This window comes from Pholcus phalangioides, unplaced genomic scaffold (assembly GCF_987345545.1).
Source record: "Pholcus phalangioides strain wild (caught in Gottingen) unplaced genomic scaffold, Ppha-v1.0 ptg000012l_1, whole genome shotgun sequence".
Classification (NCBI taxonomy): domain Eukaryota; kingdom Metazoa; phylum Arthropoda; class Arachnida; order Araneae; family Pholcidae; genus Pholcus; species Pholcus phalangioides.
In genome coordinates, this window is record NW_028301605.1 from 18,869,679 (window position 1) to 18,884,833 (window position 15,155).

The 15,155-nt window shown below is 34.9% G+C and overlaps 1 long non-coding RNA gene across 1 annotated transcript; it reads left to right on the top strand.

Annotated features, from left to right (window-relative positions):
• Window positions 1-9,379: 9,379 nt before the first annotated feature.
• Window positions 9,380-13,459, top strand: LOC149079827 (uncharacterized). Its single transcript, XR_016193646.1, has 2 exons — window positions 9,380-9,465; window positions 12,914-13,459. It is a non-coding gene; the product is annotated as an uncharacterized LOC149079827 (long non-coding RNA).
• The last annotated feature ends 1,696 nt before the right edge of the window (window positions 13,460-15,155 follow it).

Genomic DNA, 15,155 nt, shown 5'->3' on the forward strand with positions numbered 1-15,155 from the left:
TGACGCTGTCTACATTATAAAGTAACCTCTCTCAAAAAATTCCCAGAACTTCGAAAAACGCTAAAAGTGGCAAAAATCAAAAATTTGAATCATCGATATCCCGAAAAATTTTCGTTCAATTTTTATTGAGTAAATTTCTTCCGATGTAATAGAGAGCTCAATTTTTACTGAATGAATTCCTTTCGATATCATAGAGAGAAGCGCAATTTTTGCTGAGTAATTTTCTTTCGATGTAATAGAAAGTAGCTCAATTTTCACTAATTGACAATTTTTTGATTGAATGGCTGTATAAAAGCTTTGATTTTTTATATCGCCCTAAAAATTACTTTCCGAAAGTTCAACCATCACATCAAGGCAGCAGCATTTAATAGTATTTATTCTGAAGATAAACTCTATATATCAGTATCAGGTACTTTTAAGTCTAGTTTTTCAATGGGTCTAAGGTTTTTTTCTAATGTTAAACAAACTTTTTTGTAATAAACTAAAAACTCCCGATTTTTATATCCTATTACAATTAATAAAAATATTTAAACATGCCAATGAAGCATAAACTCGCAGAAACGTACGTAAAAAAAGTATCCGTAAAAAAAATTTCACGCTTGGTTTATTACAATGAGAAAAGTTTCCATTCATTAAAAAAACTCAACACATAACTAGTATTTGAGAATGACTACGGAGAAAAAAATCCGCTTATTAGCTTACACATATAATCACATAGTCTATAATGGTCACAGATTTCTATATAAAGGTAGTGTTTGAACGCTCAAAGCACCATTCAGTTTTCTATAGTTCATTCTCTACGAATTTCGAAAAGAAAATTCGACTCTTCGATACATTTTTGGTCACCCACTGAAGTAAGTCATTACATGCTTACTTGTATAACAACTGACTTTAAGTATATTTTTTGAAAATGCTATGTAGTTTAATTACTTTTTCTACATCCTTTTCGTATAAAATGCTGGATCCGTGATTATATTTTCTTGGGCGGGGGGGCACAGACTTCGTAACATAGAGAAAAGTTGAAATAATAATCATTAAAAATACTATTTAACCATTGATTTATTAGAATTTTTCACATATTTTTAATTAACTATGCTATCCTTTGATGGTATAAAATTTTACATATTTCTAGTACAGTCAAATCTCGTAAATGAGTCACTCTTAAGAGAGCAAAAATATGGCTTAGTAAGCAGAGTGACTCGTAGCTGTGCCAATTCCTGCCTGAGGACAATTGTTACTTCCAAAAAGTGACCCGATAAGCGGAGTGACGTGTTAACCGGATTACGCACTAAGGAGGTTTGACTGTACTTAATTTTTTAAAAATGTTCAAAAAAAACCCATTAAAAACAACTTGCACGCATGATAAAATGACATAACATCAATGTAGCCATACAATATTGAAATTAAAATGAAGAAAATTGTTCATTTCATAAAATGAACCAAATGATATTTCAGATGTGTTCATAAATATTTTATTTATAAAAAAAAATTTCAATTTTTGAAAATTTAAATTTTTAATTAAATTTTAAATAAGAATGAATCAATACAATTTCAATTTTTTTAGTTCATTTAGTAAAATTAAGCGTTTTCTTCATTTAATTTTGATATTGTATTGTTACAGTAATGTCATGTGATTTTATCATGCGCGCAAGCTGTTTTTGATGCAGTTCTTTGAATTTTTTTAAAAATTAAGTATGAAAAATATGTGAAATTTTATACCAACACTGGCTGCTGTGGTGGTCGAGTGGTTATAGTGACGGACTCGCGATGCGAGGATCCGGGTTCGAACCCCACAGTGGTGGTCGGCTGAAGTTGGTTTTCGGTGTGGGCGGGGGTGCATGTGTGGTGTAGCAGTAGTAGGTAGGGCCTCCAAGGAATGGCTCGGGAATCCATGATGTTCTAAAGTCAGCCACCTCATTGGGCAATTTGCCTGTTGTGTCGTTGTATTTGTATTGTATTATAGGATACCATATTCAATGAAAAATATGTGAAAAAATTATAATAAATCAATGGTAAAATAGCATTTATAATGATATTTTAATTCCCCCCCCCCCCCGCCATGTTAGGAGGTATGTGCAACTTAACACAAATGCGCTATCCTTTAAATTTACGAATATAAAAACGAAAAATTCCCAGATTATTACGACATTAAGAAACCTAGATCGCTGTATTAGCTCAATTTTATTACAAAAAAATTGGTTGGCTGTACTAGAAATTATACTTTTACAATATTCAGAGAGCCCCACATTTTTAAAATGAGGAATACAATGACTAGAAAGGACAGGTTGATCTTAATAAAGATCATTTATAAGACTATGATAATTTTATTATGAGATTAAAAAAAAATTTTTGAAGAAATTAACAAACTTATAAATGAAAAATTGCAAGTTTGAAATTTCAATGAGTTTAAATAACGGTTTACTGAATTTATTTGAGTATTTGGAAGTAGCAGGTAATCATTTAAGCAACAATTCTCTTATGAGATCGAACAGCACACAGCACAGATAATTCATATTTGTTGCATCAATTGAAGTTGCTTTCGAAAACATGCAGTACGTACGCTCAAACGTTTCTTATCGAAAAACAGATACGTTAGTTGAGTGTCTTTTTCCTGTTAAAATATAAAATACAGTTGAATCCCGTTTTAACGAATACTGTTATAGCGAAAAAATCTTGTTTTAACGAAAACTTTTCTAATCCCCAGGTAAGTTTGCATAGGAACGATGCGAAAATTTGCAATTCCTTTATAACGAAATTTCTTTATAACGAAGTGATTTCTCTGATTTCTCCGGTCACTTGGAGTTCGTTATAACGGGATTCGACTGTAATTCAGTTTCAATTTGACAAATCTCAAATCGTTTTGTGGGAAATCGAATATAACGACACAAATACGAAAATCATTACGTTTATTGTCTTGTGTTGGTGGAATGAAAATCTCTAAGAAATATGAATATTTTATTTTTTGTGTATTTTAATCTTTGATTGCAAGACGTGCAATCTTTGTGTATCAATGTATCTTTATAAGTATAAAATACAAAATATCAAATACAAAATAGAAGAATGTAATACAAGTTTATATTCCTAGGCATTTAATTTTTCACAAGATGAAGACCGTAATTGCCATATTCGCCGCTCTTTGCGTTTTCGCCCTCCTCAACTCAGCTGATGCAGGAATTCTGGACAGCATGCGCCACCACCATCACCACGGCCACCACGATCACCACCATCACGGCCATCACGATCATCATCATCACCACGATCACCACCACCATGAACATCATGATCACCATCATCACCACGATCACCACCATCACGAGCATCATGATCACCATCACCACCATGGACACCATCATCATCATGGACATCATCATCACCACGGTCATCACCATTAAACCCTATACATATAAGAGAAGAAACGACATCAATTCATTTATATCAATGTTTTTCACCAAATTTGTGTTAGATTGTACAAGTAGATAGAATGAATTCACTCAATAAAATTCATCTCATCTTCACTTCTGTTGGGATTTAAATTCTTTAATAACGCTGACATATATGATATGAACATCATGAATCAAAGCAAACTGTAAAAAATTTCACATACAGTCGAATCCCGTTATAACAAACTCCAAGAGACCGGAGAAATTACTTTGTTATTACGAAATTTTGTTATAAAGGAATTCAAGGCATATGCATTGTTCCCATGTAAACTTATCTGGGGTTTAGAAAAGTGTTCGTTAAAACAAGATTTTCGCTATAACGGTATTCGTTATAATGGGATTCGACTGTATTTTTTTTCAACTAAAATTCTGTATCGCCAAATAAAAGCCCAGCCTATTCAACGCATTTCATAATAACTAATATCCATGTAGAACTGAAACCTGATGTTTCCGAATAAAAACTTCAATTTCGAAAAATCAACAAATTCGGATATGCAATTCAACCTTTTCAGCGGCAATTCCGAGATATCTCGTTAAACTTGATCTGCTTTATTTCAGCCACCCCGAAATATCTCGGCTTCTAAAAACTAATTGAAGTTATTTTTACAGTAAAACACACGTTTTCTTTCTCTCCCCCCCCCACCCTTCCAATCGAACAACTACCAGTGGGTGGAGTCAGCTCTTGTTGAAGGTTAGACAAGAGAAGGAGCGAGAAGAAAAAACTGTGCTTTCTCCCAGCGCTGTAAAGACATATACTCTCACAGTACAAATAATTTCTCTCTCTTCCTAGAAAGCCACACACGTTATGTCAGGTGTTTTGTATCATAGTAACGGAAATAAAAGCTATGGGGGGGGGGGGAGTCAATTTTCTTGTTGGGGGAAAACAGTCACCATTTCGCAATCGGTAAAAAAAGAATAACTCCTTGAAAATAGGAGGCAATTTGTGAAGGTTCCGCAATTTCTAATGTGGCAGTTATAGTGCGGATCAGGGAAATTTTGAAAACCACTTATAAAGAGTTAAGATCAGCAAAAAATCCACATTTTGGGGTTTCACACCCTTTAACAAGGCCAAAAAAAAAACCCTCAAAATTTTAGAAATATTATTTAGCCATTGATTTATTTCAATTCTTTTAAATATATTTCCGGTTGTTTGTGGTACGGCAGAGTATTTCAACGGCTGTGCCGCGGCATACTTGAGTGAGAGGATCGTAGGTGTGCCACGGAAATTATTAAAAGAAATTTACTAAAGTATTTCGAAATATAAGTATACACACACACACAAGCATCACTTCTTAACTTACAATTAAGTTTTGCTGCAGGAATATTAATCGTTTTCTTACTAGAACTAGTAATAAATTGCTTTATCTGGGTTCTTGATTTATAAATCATTAAAACAGAAAAGTTTTGAAATATCAACTCAAATTTGCTGCAAAATTTCTGCCGTAGGTTCCAGTGTGCCACGAGATAAAAAAAATAAGTTAAAAAAAACACTGTGCTATATGGCAATGTAAGGTTTCACGTATCTCTAATACCTGTACAGGGTGATTATAATTAAATTTTCCGTACTCTGAGAAGGTTTTCTCAAAAACTGTTTATCCGAATACAGCCAAAATTTCTGTGGTTCAGAACATGATATCTCCAAAAAATTGCTTTTTGATCTAAAAGCTGCTAATTATAACTAATTAGAAGTGAGGTAAATGCACAAATACGTGCTTACGGCTAAACAACATGCTGATGTATGATATTTTCATTTGTATTTGTGTATATGCTTTATTTTTGATTTTTAAATGACAATGAAAATGCTTATATCTCAAAACTGTGATTTTGGAGTTATCATGTTCTGGCTAAACACCACAGACTTTAGAATATCTTAATGACATCATGGGAGTGAGATTTATGAAATGAACATAAAGTTCAATTGTCGACCACTAGATGAAAAAGTGGCCGCTGTGGTGGTCGAGTGGTCACAGTCACGGACTCGCATCGCGGACCCGGGTTCGAGCCCCACCGTCACCACAGGAGTGGTCGGCTGAAGTTGGTTTTCTCTTGTTCCCAACTTCGAGGCGCGAATGCGAGCCGATCTCCCCGTTAAAAAGTCTCGCCACAGAGAGCAACAGTCCTACAAACAGTACAAATATTCAATCACTGCACATCACTCACTTCACTTCTGAGATATAGATGGCAGCACTGAAAAATCATACACAACACTAGATACGCACTCAGACTGTTAGGTACACGCACTTACACTTCCGGCACAACTCACTTGGTAGTAAATTGCCTATGGCAATAGACCTGAGTTGTGCTCGGTTTGAAAAAAAAAAAAAAGATGAAAAAGTGGAGTTTTTCTTATTGTATTTTGCGTTTGCCCATGGTCCATTTAGCTTATATACCAAATTTCAATGACATACGTCTTCTAGAACGGGGGGCGGCTACATAATTCTGAGTAGTTTTAGTATTCTAGCACTGCTCACACCAATGTAGCACCTGTCAGTATACTGACACTACTCCTCCTATGTAGCGTCCGTTCTGGAAGACGTATTCCAATGAAACTTGGTATAAAAACTATATGGTTCATGGAAAAAGGAAAATTTCATTAAAAAAAAGAGCCACTCTTCACCTGGTGGTCGAAAATTGAACTATTTTTTCTTTATTTCATAAATCCCTTTCCCATTGTCTCATTAAGATATCCCAAAAATTTGGCTGCATTCGGATAAACAATGTTTGAGACAAACTACACAGAGTATACGGGAACTTTAATTATAATCACCGTGCACTTTTTTTTTTAATTTTCAAACATCAAGAAATACATCATTAAAACATTTGCACCCGTGATTAAATAGCACGACATCAATGTAATTGAATAGAAACTGATTCAAAATAATTGTAACTGTTGAATTCATAGATACTTGATTTGAAATTTTTTTTATCTGAACTGTTTCCTTTACATTGACTCAATTTTTATTCAATTACATTGTTGTGATGCTATTTTATGATGAACGCATCAATAATGCATGTTTGAAAATTTGCCAAGAAATAATAATTATTATCGATTACACAAAATGTGAAAAATGTTGAAAAAAAAAATTTCTATATGAAGATCAAAGCGCATCGATTACTAAATAAAACCGTTTCCGAGTATTTGAATATAAACCAAATTGAAAAAAAAAACTGACCAAAGATCAATTATTTTCCCTTCTTTAGCTTTCGAGTACATAATTAAGACTTAAGAAACCCCGAAGTAAGAAAAATAATCATAATTTTTCACTCAGGAGTGTACTTTTTCCTCTTGGAGGGTACTTGAATTAATATTAGGAATCAATTAATCGGAAGATCAAGAAACTCGAATTGCTTCATTAATTAAATTTCCGGAATTTTTTATTTCCACTTGCTAAAAACTTTTTCATTTCTAGTAATTGATCTGAATCTTTCATGGAGATCTGAAATTTTCGTTATTAAATTTTTTATTGTTAAATGAGGATAATTAATTTCGTTGCTGAATATTTGGTTTTGCAGTACTCGAATCGATGTCGTAAACCATCGTTTCCTCAACCTTTTTGAAACTAGTAAAGATCTCCTCCTCTTCCTAACCAGATCATGGCCTGCCGCTATGTCTCAACGAAGCAGGTGGTTAGAGACCTGGGCCATACTTAGTAAAAGGCCGGTAACATAATTCGCGGACCACTAACTTAACCACTGTGGTGACCGAGTATAATGCTGTGGAAATCGAACAGTTGGAATTGAGAATGAAATCTATTATTAATTTTACATCTGATTTATTATAGATTTCAATATGCGATTTAGGATTTTATATCCAACTAGCTATAATACCCGGCGCTCTCTGACCGGGTTTTCTTCAATGAAGCTTTTTGGATCATGTGATATCTCTCCCTCTTGCTTTGAGGGACATACAAACCACTAAATTTCTGCATTTAAACAGCGAAATCGGCAATTTTAACACTGATTTCTATGGGGGGGATCATCCTTTGCCAGAACCTCAAAGTGATGCTGATGAGGATTCTGACGACTAATGAAAAAGTGGCAAACCATTATAAAGGCATAAACTATTGTAAATATACTGGCAGCATTAAAGAAGTGACAAACCATTGTAAAGGCATATATACGTCTGAAACGCATTGCTAGGGAACCACGGTAACCAAAGTAAACGTTCCGAAAGTGATTGTTGAGGCCCAAAAACCATTGTTTCCGTACAGTTTTTTGCAAATTTGGGGCACTTGTGAAATTTTAAATTAGCCCATCGTTCAAGACGTGTCCTATTTGGTATATATGAAAAATTTGGTGACGATCGATCTAAAATTGTAGATTTGTATAGAGAACATACACACAGACATACAAAAAATGAATTTTATAAATATAGATATTGCCATATGTATCTTTCTGTGTACCTTTCGGTTCGATGGTCGAGTGGTCATAGTGACGGACTCGCATCGAAAGGACTTGAAACCGAACATGACCGCCCCCCCTCCCGGGGGTGGGTGGTTCTTCAACATAATCCATGGGGTGACAGCATTTAGATTTTACTAAATATCAATTTCAACAATTGGATATTACTTTTATCAATTTACAAAGCAATTTGATATAAGTTCATTCAGTAGTATTGAATTACCAAATGCACGTGTGGACCACCTGTGCTATCGTCACGGACCATAGGCTGGAAAACTGTATTATTCAAGGCATTATGGAAAATTATAGGTACATAATTTGCCGAAAACTCCTTATTTACAGCCCAAATCATCGTAGCTGTCACTAAATTCACCAAGTTTGTCATCAATTTGGCGAGATTTACAGAAAAATTAGTGGAAGGCTATTTGCAGGTGAAGGAAGACACATAATAAATAACAAATATTGACTATTTCCCATAATAGCATTCTGGCATATTAAAGTGCATATTTTGGCATATTAAAGTGCATATTTTGGCATCTTTAAGCGCATATTTTGGCATTTCAAGCGCATATTCTGGCATTTTTAAGTGCCTATTTAGGATCTCCAAGCGCATATTTTGGATCTTAAAAGTGCCAAAATATGCAGCTAAAAATGAATAAATACATATTTGTATTTAATAAGTGCATATTTTGGAACTTTAAAGTGCATATTCACATATTTTGGTATTTTAACTGCATATTTTGGTAATTTTAGCTGCATATTTTGACACTTTGAAGTGAATATTTTGCCATGTATTTTGGCATTTTTAGCTTCATATTTTGGCATTTTTAGCTTCATATTTTGGCATTTTTAGCTTCATATTTTGGCATTTTTAGCTGCATATTTTGACACTTTGAAGTGCATATTTTGCCATTTTTTTAGTGCATATAACCCGGGCTCTAATTATATAACAATCGTCTAATAATGCACAAGTATAAGCACGAGTATTTAATTGCACCAATCGAAAATTTCATAAACGGAAACGGTATCAGATCATTGAAGTGATACATCACGTTACAAATTATAATCGAATTATTATCACAGAACCTTGTCAGAAGCGATGCGGGCAATTTCATGGAATCCATGTATTTCGGAAACATATTTCTTTCAGTTCACGTCCATTATATAAAAAGAAAGAAAAAAAAAAAAAAAAAAATATATATATATATATATATATATATATATATATATATTTTAAAATTTTTTAAAAAATACACGTATTTCATTTTTTATGTATTTATTATCTTTTATCGGACGGACGCGAAATCACTGTTAAGAATGACTCGAGAGAGAGAGAGAGAGAGAAGAAAAAAGAAATGTAATGGATTGCGTGAGAAGTTTATGAGATCAACTTGTTCTCAGTTATTTCAATAGCGACTGAAACGATCCCTATCACAGCCAGACATCTAGAAGAAGAAGAGAAAAAAATGATTGCTACCGGCGAATGAAGAATTAGGGCCGCGGTTACTATAAAAAGACACTGCCCAGTTCCGATGATTTCAAACTTGTCTTAAGAGTTTCATCGTAAGTTATAGTTTTTAAACGTATCATTTTCGAAGAGTCTGGTAGCAAGGTTGTTATAAGGGTAAGTTAATATCCCCTGTTTATATTTGAGTCTTGAATACATATACAGTAAAACCCCTCTTAACGGACACCCCCGTCATATGTGTAAACCCTTTTTTTACGGTCAAATAAAAATTTCCCCGTGTGCAATAAATAAATTTGCTTTTCAACCCCCCCCCCCCCCGATTAACGGTCGCCCCTCTTTTCACGGGCGAAAATTCTTCTTCCAATGGTGCCCGTAAAAGAGAGTTTTCACTGTATATGTGTATGTGAAATTTACTCTACTGCAGGGTTCTTTAACCCTTGGCCCCCACAAGGCTGGGACAGGCAGGGCTTCTGTGTGTGACGATAGGGTACTTTAAAAGTTCTTCAAAGCTGGGCAAATGCCCCAAATGGGCAAAAAAAAAGTCGGGCAACAATAGTTTTTGGGCTTCAGCAATCAATTTCGGAATGTCTACTTTGGTTACCGTGGTTCCCAAGCAATGCGTTTCAGACATTTATACGCCTTTACAATGGTTTGTCCTTTCTTTAATGTTGCCCGTATTATGTATAATAGTTTATTTCTTCGTAATGGTTTGTCACTTTTTCAATCGTCCCACGAATTGAAGTAAACCCGGGCAGCACCGGGTATTAGAGCCAGTTAACTATAAAGGGGTACGTGAAAAGTCTGGTCTGAAGCCCGGCTAGAGGATCCAGCCTAGGGGTCCGATCTAGAATGTGGGGGGGGGGGTCATGCTTTAGCCTTTCAGACACGGCGGACGAAATTGAATTATTGGACGAAATTGAATTATTCCACGAATCCCAAGGGCCGCCAACTCCATTAATTTAGTGACATCTTAATAGAAGGGGGGGCCCCGAGTAAAACAGGGACAATAATTGGTGGAAGACATTTTTTGTTGTGCAATTATTTCTTTTACTTTGTTCTGATATAATTATACTTCCACTAGAAAAGTTTTTAATTGATTACTAATTAAATTAATTAATTCTAACGTTAATTTCAATCTGAAATCACTTTAAATGATAAAGTAATTATTTATTGAGGTATTTATGAAATCCTTCTCAATATATCTTGAAATCACTTGTGTCAATAATCATGCAATTATTACTTTATCAATTGGGAAATAGTTTCTATCAGCAATTACGAAATAATTTCTCTCATTGGTTTATTAGTTTTTCTTCTACTAATTCTGAATTTTCATCAATTTATTCTGGAATTATTTCATTTATTCTGGAATTATTTCATTTATTCTGGAATTATTTCATTTATTCTGGAATTATTTCATTTATTCTAGAATTATTTCTTTAATTTATTCCAAAAATGCTCCATTAATAATTTACCTTTAGCAAGAACACGAAACAAGCAATGTTCTAACAACATAAATACCGGTTCGTCAGTGGCCACACACACACATCAATCAGAATACATATTCCTTCATGTACCGATTTGTTAGAAATTTCGCAGCGGAGCGTACGAAGTTGCATTTACGGTTAAAGTAGTAGTAATAGTAGTAGGTGATCTTCAGATGCCTAGACCGTGACTCGAAAACATTAAAGATTTAAATAATGAAAGGAAAAAATTCCATAATCACACACATACTGAATAAAAATAGTTAACCTATCACAAAATAAAAGGAATTCCAAAAGCATTTTCTTATTGTAAAAATTTTTAAAAGATTTTTGGTGCAAGAAATTAGATTAAAATTGTTGATAGCATTCAAATTTGTTATATTGTCTTATAGGGGACGCGTCAAGAGTTTCCGCTTCACTCTTGAACCTAAACCGCGACTATTGAAAAAATAATAATTGTTTATTAATTTGAGTTTATTGTACGTCAAAATGCCCTTAAAAATAAAATTCAATTTTTGAAAAATAATTAATATCAATTAATTTATACAAAAATTGCCACGTTTTTAAGACAAATAAATTCAATTGGTCGAATGGTCGACGCGTTTCGGCTCTTCAATGGAGAGCCGTCATCAGGACTTCGTGGTAAGAATTCACACGAATGAGTCGGGAAGAGTGATGTTTACGTCTGGTCGTCCGAAGAGTTCGCCTTTGTATTTGCTGCGTCCGAGTGGTCTTTGGATGCGAATTGGGGAGCCATCTGTTGTAAAGTGTTGAAAGTTTTGCCACGACTGAGGTTAATAAAGCCTGTCCAAGCTGACGAAATAGGTGGTGTGTTTCTTCCATCATTAACGAGGAAATTCTGGCATGTTCTGATGAAGTATCCCTCGAGAAAATTCAATTCAGAATTGTGTGTTGCTTTTTTAAACACAAGCCTGATGACGGCTCTCCATTGAAGAGCCGAAACGCGTCGACCATTCGACCAATTGAATTTATTTGTCTTAAAAACGTGGCAATTTTTGTATAAATTAAAACCAGGCAAAGTTACTCATTTTTTGTGATAATAATATCAATTAATCAATCAATCAGGGTCGGATATTTTTACTAAGATAATTGGAGTTAGGGTACACACACACATAGAAGAAGCTCTCGATAATGTGCACTTATGGAATCAAAAATTTTGTCCTCTAACGGGGAGTGTCCGCTTATGTAGGGGTACGATGCACAGTGGAACCCCGTTTATACACTGTTTGGCTCCGGTCGCAATTGGTTCCTATACATTTAATCCTAAAATGTTACTCTTTCTCTCTCTCTCTCTCTCTCTCTGTGAAAGTGATACACCGGTGATTATGAATAACCACCAAACGTCTCGATAGAAGAAAGTTCAATTAAATTTCACTGAATTTTGTCACTTTTATTCGAGATTATGCATAATTTCTAAATAAAGTTGGAAAGTCTGATAAATATGGGAAAAACATTATAGCCTTTCTTCTCTGCATGGAACCAATTAATTATTTTCACCAGCACATGATACGTGAACTGCACATGTTTTGACAGAAAAATTAAATTAAATTAAAATAGAATGGGAAGAAGATAAAAATACATTTATAACAACATTATCAGTCTTGTAATGTTGGCTTTCTTCACACGCTATCAACAAACAAAGCCAACATTACCATTCAAATTCCTTATCCTGGACCATATTTATGTTCAGTTAATTAAGTAATCAATTAACGAATGATGATAATTACCAACACATACTTTGAGATTAAACGTAATCTTAGTTGAATGTGATATAAATTATCGATTATGACTAAAAGTTAATAAATTGGTTTTCCTGATTTTACTGTCCGAGACGTCCGCTAAAGAAGAGTGAAATACATTAAAGTCCTATTCCGTGGGACCGGGGATCAGAAAACTGTCGTTCTACGAGAGGTGTCCGTTAGGGAGACGCCCCACTATACGCAAGTCTTGAAAAAACAATGATTAAAACTATTTAAAAGCATTAAAAATGTTTTTTAACCATCATTTTTGTTCCTTTTCAATTAATTTTAAAATTTCTATCGAACTTTTGGCGCACCCTGTACATTATGTTAATTAAAATTTATTTTTTCTTTATTACTCAGAAGGAAAATCCCGATCCAATCAACATGAAGCTCACAATTCTCGTTGTTGTCGCCGTGTCTGTGATCGCTTTACTGGATCAAGCGTATGCCCATGGCTCGGACGATAAAAAAGAACATCACGATAAACATCATGACTATCACGATCATCATCATGGACATCATGACCATCATCATGACTATCATCACGATCATCATCATCACGACCATCATCACGACCACGATTACCATCACCACGGACACGACTACCATCACCATGGTCACGATCATCATCATCATGACTACCACCATCACGGCCGCTAAGACAAATCTTTATGGAAAATATTTATAGAAATGTAGCGATACATATATACCGTAAAAGTGCGTTATAGCGGCTTATAACGAGAATTTCGATACAGCGAGTGATTTGCGGGTGATTGTGAAAAAGCTAGAGTAATGTAAAAAACTTCGCTTTATAACGAGAAGTCTGTTATATCCCCGTGATTGTGAGCTCTCGTTATAACGGACTTCTAATGTATACGAAAACGAATAAATTTATTTTATTTTGGATTTACTTTATAATTTATTTTGGGCTTTTAATTGGTTCCAGGCTCTAAGATGAGATTTTTTTTGAAACTTTTATTCATCTTAAAACTCTTTCACGTTATACTGAAAAAGGAAGAAAAAAAAAAACCAAAACGGAGAAAATATCGCAAATGTAATACATGAGCAAATACACGACTGTTTTGTAACTTTTCAAGGTAATACTCGGAATTACGTACTTCTTCCGAACTCGAAGAAGTCTCGAGAAACACTCGAAAAAATCTCATCAACCTCGGAAACGCATCGACTCCATCAACGTGGGCTATATCAAGACTTTTCTAAAGAGAGATGAGCTCAAGAATAGCTGGTAGAGAAATCTATGAATGCTGTACTTAACATTCTGAACCGAAGTTACATCACTTGCAGAATTCTCTGACGCAACCTAAAAAAAAAAGGAAGTTAATTTTCAATAAAAGTTACGTATAGCCACCACTTTTATTCAAGTAGGTTTTCGTGGTTTACCAGAATGAAATGAATTTTCCCGAATCGCCAGCCGAAGCTGTAAAACGTTCCGGGCACAGACGAACTTCAAGAAAGGTTCATGCCCAAGCACTCTTGATATGCCTTCTCCCATCGCCCTCTAGTGACAATATCTCTGTATCAAAAAAAAAAAAAAGAAAAACCCCAATCGTAAAAATAACTTTTTCGCAAATTGCATTCAAAAATATATGAAAGTTTCGTTATTTTTTTATAAATCTTCAAACTATTTACGAATTTACGGGACACTTTGTATTTCAGAATAGGAAAAATATTACTTAGAAGAAATAAATTCGTACTTACATATTTCACATCTGTGAAATTCCTTGTAAAATTCTAAATTCGCCCAATACAAAGACGAGAATAGATTATTCCAATACTGTCTCTGTGGCTGTCAAGATAGGTTCTCATTGGTCAAGGAGGTTTTCATTGCGGTCCTCAAATACTGAGTGTAGCCAACACCGTCTATAGAAGCGTCGCTTTGGCTCAGCACCTCCTAGAGATAGAAGGCCTCCGCACTCTGCTTGTGACGTCAGTAAGTAGTCTATTTTCCCTCAGAATATTCAGGGGGAAAAAAATTCCCTGCTCGTGCCAGTATCAATGTTGTGAGGAAAAGAAATGATCTCGAGCTCAGAATTGGCGATTTCTATGCCCCACATCCAATCACTATGCGGCTTTTGTGACGCAATCAGGAAGATTCGACGCCAAAATAAGAAGAAACGAAATACGATGCTGTGTGGAAAACTTGCTAGGTTAGCTGAATGACGTTTATGACAAACACTGAAGAGGCCTTCTATCCCGAGAAGGTGTTGCTTGGCTGACGACTTCAGTGACGTCAAAGACTCCACGGAGACTTTCTGCTATAGAAGGTGTTGGTATGGCTATCTAGATCAGCTAGAATTGAACGCATGTGCAAAATTTATACCTGGATAAAAAAATAACAAAATACACTGCTGGCCACCGTAAATGCAACACCCTGAAGGAAGCATGCAAATAAAATGAAATTTACAACATGCATTAGCGGAGGTGAGATATGCAAATGATTAGAATTTCAGCGCAGACGCACGTGCGGAATTGGTTGGATGGGAAGATGGGGAATTGATTTTGATTTTATATACTGTGTGCGTGCGTGTACCATGCATTGGCATACGTAAGGGGGGTTCTAACCCCCGCACCTTGAGCCAAG